Source organism: Emys orbicularis, chromosome 2 (assembly GCF_028017835.1).
Source record: "Emys orbicularis isolate rEmyOrb1 chromosome 2, rEmyOrb1.hap1, whole genome shotgun sequence".
Classification (NCBI taxonomy): Eukaryota; Metazoa; Chordata; order Testudines; family Emydidae; genus Emys; species Emys orbicularis.
Genome location: NC_088684.1, coordinates 145,426,246 through 145,435,595, shown reverse-complemented (window position 1 = coordinate 145,435,595; position 9,350 = coordinate 145,426,246).

The window sequence follows — 9,350 nt, the reverse complement described above, 5'->3', positions numbered from 1 at the left end:
CACAGCCCTCAGACACGCGCGGCCCCATGTGCTCTGTGGAGCTGTAGCCAGTCCTGGCGTCTGCCTCCGCAGGCCACTGGAAGGGGGAGGGGGGTCGCTGCTTGGCTGGGAGGCTGCAAAGTAAAACCTGGCTAGTGCTGGGGGTGGGGTGGCTGATTCAGTAGCCAGAGCTGGTGCTGACCCTAGGGGGCGCTGTGCTGGATGGGGTAAGCAGGGGGCGCTCTCCCCTTGCAGTCTGTGCTCAGTGAGTGCAGCAGCTGGGCCCTTTTGGGGGAGCCCCTGATGCCATCAACAGCCCGGAGCTATTTCCCCAGGAGCCCAGGGCAAATCCCGGCCCCGCTGAGCCCATCCTGCCTTGCCCCAGATCCCCCACAGTCTGCGGGCCACCCCCCAGAGCTGGCTGCATGGAGCTCGCCGGGGGAGCACAGTGCGCTCTGAGAGGCGGGACAGAGGCTGGTCCTTCCCTTCCCGGCCTGTCCCCAGACGCTGCCCATGGCCCTCGTCCCCAGCCTCCCTCCCTGGCGTGCCCACCCCTGGCGTGGCCTCTGGCAGCTCTGCGCCCAGCTGGAGGCAGGTCAGCGCCGGCATCCACAATGCCCCGGCCTCGTGCTCCGCACGCAGCTCCCGGGCCTGGCTACCCCGACCTGCACCGGGTGCAGGCGCTGCTGGGCCAGCGTGAGGGACCCAGGCCCTGGGGCTGTGGGTGGGTTCCTGGCGGCACAGACACAGCTGAGGGGGCAGCGCCGGGCTGGGCCTCACCTTATCTCGGTAGGACGCTGCCCCGTGGTTCTGCAGAGCCGATGCCCAGGGACTGCAGATCCCTGCACCCGCCCTGCAGGCTGCACAGATCCCGCGCTGGCAGGACCCTCTGGCAGCAGGACCAGGGGAGTTAAGGGTTAAAAGCTCCCCTGGGGAAGTCCTGGGGGGCAGGGCTGGTGACACAGGCCTGGGCCTGTGGGGAGCAGCTGGGGCTGGAGGCCAGGCTCTGAGATCCCCCCCCCCCACCGGTCTCAGAGCCCGGGCGCAGCCCCAGCTCTTGTGGGTCAGTGAAGACACCCGTTGCCCCGGGTACCGCTGGGGCAGGATCTAGGGTTGCCAACTTGGCAATATTTAAAACCCAGACACTCCAGCAGCAGTGCTGGACCCTCCCCTGCCCCGCCCCTTCCCCCGAGGCTCCGCCCTCATCCCCCCCCCCCCTCACTGGGTCAGGATGTTTTTGCTTGCGGAGCCCGGGCTGGGAGGCGGCCCCCTGCTGAGTAGGGGCTGGTGGAGGTGATGAGCTGGCTGGCACCTCCCCAAGACCCCGCCCGCAGTTGTAGATAAATCTCGGATAATTTTCATATGACTTTACATTGTGCCTCTTCATATAACCTTGTAGTGGGTCTACCCACCTGTGACCTCTGTTTTCATGAAACTTTGTATCAAAGCCTCATATAGAAACCTTGTATTGATGAGCCTTGGTATATGGAAACTTTGTATCAAAGCCTCATGTAGAAACTTTGCATTGTCCTTGGTATAAAAAAATATTATAGCCCCTAAGGATAGAATAAGATAGAAGAAAAATGTCTTTTTACTAGCAGTAGAACAAGATCTTCCCCCCCTACTCTTAATCAATTGCCCTGTTGAATGAATGAGGTGTGGATGAGCAAGGCATGGAAGGCAGCACCTCCAGACAGCCTCAACCATTGGAGAGGGGCTGGGAGCCAGACCCAAGGACAATAAAATGTGTCAAGTGGGCTCATTAAAGACAAGCAGACATACTGACGGCCTTGGGGGTTAGAAGCGAGCACCTTCTTTTGGAAACACCCTCTTTGCAGCATTGGGACAGCACCCAGAAGAAAGCAGCACAAAGGACCAATGGACACAGACGCAGATTTTGAATCTGGTATAGATTTGCAGGAGAGGGAAGCTGCTATAAATGTGAGGTGTCTTGCAGAGGACCCCGGGTCTCGTCTTGTCAACATGGGAGCATCGCTCCGGATCGGCAGAAGCCCGGCTCCACCCCTCCCCCATCTAACTCACCTGGCCAGTGCAGTTAAGGGGAGCAACTAATTGGTAACAACAACAAGACAGAGTGTGTTTGTGTGTGTGTGTAAGTGCGTGAGTGTAATACATATATCATATGCATATGATACAGTGTTAATGAATACATTTATTACTAATAAATGTGGCGTTTTGCCTTATTCCCCCTGAAAAGATCCTGTGCAGTACTTTAAGTACAACACAGTAACTGGACATAGGGTGCCCGGTCAGTAGATCTAACCGGACACTGTCGGGTCCCCTGTTCGACTGGACAGGATCACCCAGCCAGAGAGCTCCCGTGTGCTGCTCTTCTGGGTCCTACCTGTGGGGGGCCCTGTGGGGGGAATCAGGCTCCCTCACGCTGATGGGTAACCCCCCAAACACCATCCCATGCATGCTGCCCCCACCTGCCCACAGAGCCGCCGGGCGGTTGGGGCCAAGCAGAGCAGGGGGCTGTGCTGGGGCTTGGTGCAGTGCCAGGCAGGGCCCTGTGTGGCAGCCCCGGGGTGGGCAGGAGGGCACAGGGCCCCCGATGGCTGCAGGGTGGGACCCAAGGGTGTGGGGCAGCAGGGCACAGCCCCATGGGATGCAGCATTCGGTGGGATCAAGGCTGGTGTCCATCAAGGCCATGGAGCCCCGGTGCAGAGCCAAGCAGAGCCTGGCAAATGCAGCCCCCCAGGCTGGAGGTGCAATCCCCACTGGGGAAACTGAGGCACGGGCCCTAGGTGGCTCCCCCAAGGCATCATGCTGAAACACCCCAACCTCCTCTGCCCACATTGCTCACCCACCCCTTTCCATGGCTCCTGCCCCCCCCCATCCCTCTAAGGCGGGAGGGCTGAGTGTGCTGGCTGGGACTGGGGCAGTGTGGCGGGATCTCTGCTGCTGCCCCTCAGCTGTGACCCACAGCCCCTCTGCTGGGTGTGGGCGCTAGAGAGCTGTGGGTGAGGAGCCCGCACTGGGCCTGTCTCTGACCCAGTCCTCGGCCTTGGCCAACAGGGCCGGGGCACCGCTCGGGGGCGTGGGGCCAGAGGGACCTGGCCAGAGGGGCTGGAACTAAGGGGGCTGCCGCACCCCCTGGGCTGGAAGTGATTTCCATTATATCCAGGGTTTGCAGTTTGGTTCAATGGCTCCGGCCCGCCCCCCGCCCCTGGGCCTGACTCTGCTGGGCTGAGTGGTGCCAGTGGTGTTGCTGACGGTGCCTGTGTCAGGGGGGTGTCACAGCCCGAGCTGCCTCCAGCCCAGATAGAGAAACCAGGCACCATGGCTGACGCTCGGCTGAGCCAACCGCTCCCGGCTCTGGGGCTCGGCCTGGGCTCCGGGGTCCCCATGCCCCATGTCCTATGGGAGCCCCCAGCTAGCACAGCCGTGCAGAGCCCGTGTGACCAGCAGCCTGCCAGGCGGGGGAGGGGGGAGCCCCAGAGCCTGGGGGACCTGATCCCAGGCCAGATACCCCTGGGCAGGTCTTAACCCCACCCCGCTGCAGTCCAAGTGGAGGTGCTGGGCTGTGGGGGCAGCGCCAGGCCGGCGAGTGAGTCCCCAGCAGCAGGACTTAGCCCTTGGTAGCATTGTCCAGCCACAGGCCTGAGAGATCTTTACAGAGATTCATTTTTAACCCTTCCCACTCCAGGAGGTGTCTCAGTATCAGCATCCTCATTTCACAGGCAGGGAAACTGAGGCACAGGGCGGGGTGGTAGCCACAGATGGAACGAATGGCAGAGTCAGGAAAAGAACCCAGGTGCCCTGAGTCCCAATCTGCATTCCCTCCACCTTCAACTACATGCTCCCGCTCCCCTCCCAGAGCCGGGGATAGAACCCAGGAGTCCTGGCTCCCTTGTAGGAATCTGCAGGGCTGCCTGTGAGCGACCAGCAGCAGGCAGCTCTCCAGTGCCCGGTGTCCCTGTGGCTCGCAGTGGTCGGGCTGGGGAGCGGGGTGCCGGGCCGGGGAGCTGGGGAGCTGCCCTGCCTGCTGCAGCACTAAGTCGCTGCGGAGCCGGGATTAGTGGCTAAGTGCCTCTATCTTTAGCCCTTTGGAGACAGGCCAGGATCCCAGGAAGCCAGGGGCTTTGGAGCTGGAGAACCCCCGGGGCCTGGCCTGGCTCAGCCAACTGTACGTCGCACTGCAGCCGCGCCCCCGGCCCGGGAGCTCAGCAGGCCAATCGCGTTTCTGGCACTCACTGGGCCCGCCCAAAATAACCAAATGTGTTAGTTTCTGGGGTCACTGCCAGATTCCACCTGGGCTGGTCCGTGGGATCCCATCCGGGCAGGGCTGGTCCAGGCTGGGCTGGGCAGTGGGGTCCCATCTGGGCAGGGCTGGTCTGTGGGGTCCCATCTGGTCTGGTCTGTGGGGTCCTGGCCTTCGTCCAGAGGGTGGATTCGCTGCTGTCCCGTGGGGTGGGTGGCTGCCCCATGTATCTCCCACTGCACTCCCCAGGGAGGGGATGGGGTCCTGCCCTCGGAGAGCAGATGGGGTGGGGGGGGTTACTCCTCCACGCCAGCCCCATGCAGCCAAGCTCATGCCAACGCTCGCCCCCCACGGGTCACGGATGGACATGTCAGATCTCCTGTTTCCAGTGCGCCCAGCTCTGGCCCGAGCCGGCCCTGCTGGGGAGAACAGCCTGCCTGGGACCCGACCCCCCACATTCTCCTCTTTTGTTTCTTGGGAGCTGGCTGCTGGCTGTGCTCGGAGTGTGGGTGGCAGGACATGGCCCCACAGGATCACCGGGCCCCAGCAGGGCCAAAGGTCGTGAGCTGGGAGCTGCACCCGGCCAGCCCAGACATGGCTCTGCGGGGGCTGGCTGGTACCTGCTGCCGTCACGGCTCCTGGAAAGTACCTTCCCCTCCCTCCTTTCTCCCTGGCGGCTGCACCCGCCCAGCTGGGCATTCCGGGCACCGTGGTTCCTGGGGCATCAGGGAACCTGCGCTGGGAAACCCTCATCTCGGAATGAGATGCAGCTGGGCAGGCCACTGCTGCCAGCTGCGTCCCCGCCCATCCAGATGTGGGGAGGGGCGAGCTGTGTCCCCACCTGGCCAGATGTGGGTGGGTGGGTGTACGGGGGGGGGGGGGGAGGAGCTGGGCACGGAGCTGGCTCTCAGCTTTCTCCAGAGCATGGCAGCAGGAGTGTGACTCCTGGGACCCACCTCACACCCCAGGGAGCCCCAGCTGGCCTGGGGCATTAACCAGCCCAGGGCGGGGTGCTGGGGACGGGAGGGCCCTGCCTGGTGGGGTGGGGAGGGGCAGAGGATTACAGGGGGTTGGAGGGGTTTTCCTGCCGGGGTAGTAAGGGGACAGCCGGGGGGGGGGGGGGCCTCTGGAGCTGGGTTTAACAGGCCACAATTACCACCCCCCGCCCCCTGCTGCCCACACCCCATAGCAGAGGGGCTGGGTCTCCCCCCTCGGAGCACAGCCCCCCCCCCATTCCACATGCTCAGACCCAGCCCAGTCAGGAGGAGCCCCCCGAGCTGCTCCCCCCTTGTGTGTCCCAGGAATTAGTTCTCTGCCAACCTCAGCCCCTGCCCAGCCCGGGGCCGCTCCACTCGCATGGGGCCCAGCTCCAGGGCCAGGCCCATTGGAGCCGCGCTGCACGGGGTCAGGTCTCTGGGCAGGGAGAGGAGGCCCCCGGGCTCCTGCTAGGGCTGCAAACTGCCTCTGGAAATGGTGCAGCCGGATGTGACTACGCCAGGTGGCCCCCCAGGAGCAAGGGACTGAAACAGGCATGCCCAGCAGCTGCTGCCATGTGCTGGGGTGTGTGTGTGTGTGTGTGTGTGTGTGCTGGCACAGGTGAGCCCAGCTCACCAAAGCCGACAGCGCTCATCCCTGGGCAGCGTTTCTAGGCGCCCTGACCCTCACGGATGCTGCTTTGCCCCCAGGGCCGTGGGCGCTGGTTTGCCCAGCCCCTGGGAAATTATCCCAAGGTTAAACTGAGTCTTCGTTAGCAAATCGGGGTCCAGGGGGGCCACAGCCACCAGTGAGGCAAGGCCCAGGGCTGGGAGTCAGGAGAACCGGGCTCTCTTCCTGGCTCTGCCACTGGCCTGCTGGGTGACCCTGGGCAAGTCACCACCCTGCTCTGTGCCTCAGGTTCCCCCCTGTGATGTTATTGATATAATCTGGGCCATGTAGATCATTGTTGCAACCATGGTCCTGTAGTGGCACCAAATCTTGTATAAAGGGGGTCAAATGAGGTGTCTAAGACAAGGTTATGGTTTACTGGTTATGATTATGCTGTCTATATGTGTGTTTCAATTTTGTAGTTGAAGTTATGAATATTGGCTCTAAACTGTCTGTATTTCAAACTTATGCTATGCTTCTGGGAGACATCCCAGACAAGTTGGTGTTAGCTCTGCCTAGCCTGCTTGATGGCCCATTAAAGACCATCAGCTATACAATTGACCCATTGAGAGAAGGCAAATATGCCTTGCGACTCAGCAAAGTATGCAGGGACTGGCCCATGTGACTCCAGACTCCATTTTGCTGTAATTTTCCACAGTAAGGACAAAGAGGTGTTCTTACACCTGGAAAAGACTATAAAAGGCTGATGCCTCATCTCCATCTGGTCTTCAATCCTGCTTCTTACCTCTGGAGGGACTTTGCTACAAACGGAAGCTCTGAACAAAGGACTGAATGACCCATCCCAGCTGGGGATGTTCCAGAGACTTGATCTAAACCTGCAGTTTATTCTTTCACTGCTACAAGCCTGAACCAAGAACTTTGCCATTACTGTATGGAATTGATTCCATTTAACCAATTCTAGCTCTCATCTCTATCTTTTTCCCTTTATGAATAAACCTTTAGATTTTAGATTCTACAGGATTGGCAACAGCGTGATTTGTGGGTAAGATCTGATTTGTATATTGACCTGGGTCTGGGGCTTGGTCCTTTGGGATCAAGAGAACCTTTTTTCTTTTACTGGGGTATTGGTTTTCATAACCAGTCATCCCCATAACGAGTGGCACTGGTGGTGATACTGGGAAACTGGAGTGTCTAAGGGAATTGCTGGTGTGACTTGTGGTTAGCCAGTGGGGTGAGACCGAAGTCCTCTTAGTCTGGCTGGTTGGGTTTGCCTTCGAGGTGGAAAAACCCCAGCCTTGGGCTGTAACTGCCCTGTTTAAGCAATTTGTCCTGAATTGGCACTCTCAGTTGGGTCCCGCCAGAGCCGCATCGTCACCCCCCCGCACCCGGTGTCCAGCTGATCTGTTCAGGGTGGGAGGTCTCTGGTGCCCCTGGACTAGCAATACCTCCGAGGAGCCCTGGGGCGACACCAGGGTCTGCCCCACAGCAGAACATGGCCTGCTGGGCTTTAGCTCTGACAGGAAGGAGCAGGTGGCGTCTGGCTCTGGGTCAGGCCTGTTCTAAGAACCCATGGCCCGGACAGGGCCGCCCAGAGGGGGGGCAAGTGAGGCAATTTGCCCGGGCCCCGCAGGGGTCCCGCGAGCCCTGGCTGAGAATCCCTTTCCTCACCCGGTGGCGGTCCGGGTCTTCAGCAGCATTTCGGCGGCGGGTCCTTCAGAGCTGCTGAAGATGCAGAGTGAGTGAAGGACCCACCGCCGACTCGGAGCGCCGCCCGGGGAGTACAAGCGCCGCAGCAGGTGGCGCCTTTTTTTATGTCCGCTCCCCGGCTTTGCCTCAGGCCCCCTGAATCCTCTGGGCGGCCCTGGGCCCAGAGCTGGCGCCGAGTGCCAGAGCGCTAAATCCCAGGGGTCGGTTGAAACGCTCTAGGCCCAGGCTCTGTCATGCCTGGCGACCTTCCCCTGAGCTCAGGGCCCCACTGGGACAAGCTGACCAGGCCAGGGTGAGAGTCAGGCCCTGCCCCACAGAGCCCACAGTCTGAATGGACAAGACAGACACAGGAGGGGAAACTGAGGCATGTAGTGGCCACGTTACATTCTGGAACCTGTTTGTTTTTCCTGAAAGGCTCCTTGCTCTAGAGCCCAGGCAGCTCCGGCAGCGCCAGCTCCTGCCCATGGGGCCCATCCCCCTTTCTTGTCATGACCTGGCTAGGGCCCCCCGGCGCTAGGCACTGCACGAACACTAGCCACTGTGCAACCTGCTAGGCAGCCTCTGGGCCCCGATGCCCAGTCCCCTGCCAGTCCCCAAGCTTGGGACGCTCTGGCTGGGCACCTCCTGAAGTAAACTCTGATCTGTGAGGGGGAGCTTGCTGGGGGGGGGGGGCTGCTCCTCCCAGCTGGCTGTGGGGGGGATGGGAACAGATGGTGGGCTTTGTTCATTTCCCCTCAGAGGCAAAGCAGCCGGGGGCTGAGCTGTTTGATCTGTGGCCGTGCCCTCCCCCGCCCCGTGCCTGTTGACAGCGTTTTTCCGCTTGGTCTGTCGCTCCTGCCCGCGGGTGAGGGCTGCGCTGAAGGGGGTGGGCCGTGGTGGAGTGGAGGCCTGGGGACGGGAACCATCAGAGTCTGGGCAGCCTGTGCTCGCATGACAGAGACTGACGGTGCCACAACTCCAGGCGGGGTCAGGGAGCTGGGGCTGAAATGTCACCCAGGGCCTGGGCCACATCCCGCTTACCCCCCCGGTGAACTGCGCCTTGGCCCGGTGCTTTGCCCCGTTGGGTGGGTACATGTAGGGTGCAGGATCCTGGCCCATAATGTCTGCAATCCCCTGGCCTGTGGGCTCAGCCCGGGCTGCTGGCAGAACATCCCTGCTCACGCTGGCGCTGGCCTGACGGGACGAGGGAAGGACGTGCCAGTGCAAACGGACGGGAGGTGACCCTTAAAGACGGGTTCGTGCTCACCCATGTGCTGGGCCGAGGGGCAGGCAGGGGCCAGGCTCCCCCTTCACAGCCCGGGAGCTCAGCGATACCCCTTGGGCTGTCAGTGCTGCTGGCTCTGGCTTTTGCCCCCAGCCCTGGGACACGAGGAGACGCTGGGCTGGCAGGTGGTGGAGAAAGCTGGAAATGTGACCCCCAAAGCAACCCCACACGATCCCCCAGTGAGGCCATGTGACCCCCAGAGTGACACTCAAAGTGACCCCTGGATGACCCCTAAGTGACCCCCGGATGACCCCCGTGACTCCCATGAACCCCAAAGGCAAATAAAAAGAACCCAAGTGATGCTCAGTGCCAAGGCAGCGAGAGACCCTCCCCGGGGGGGAAGCAGCTCCCAGCTGTGTAATGCAGCCAGTCGTCCTGTGGATCCCACACCTCGGGAAGAGACTGTGAGTTATAAAGCACCCCAGGGAGGGGCGGGACATGTACAGAGATAGAAAGCAGGGCCTGTAGTCTGGGGCTAGGGGCCTGGCTCCGGGAGGGGAGTGGGGTCTAGTGGTTACAGCAGAGGGGCTGGGAGCCAGGACACCTGGTTTCTCTCCCTGGCCCTGGGAG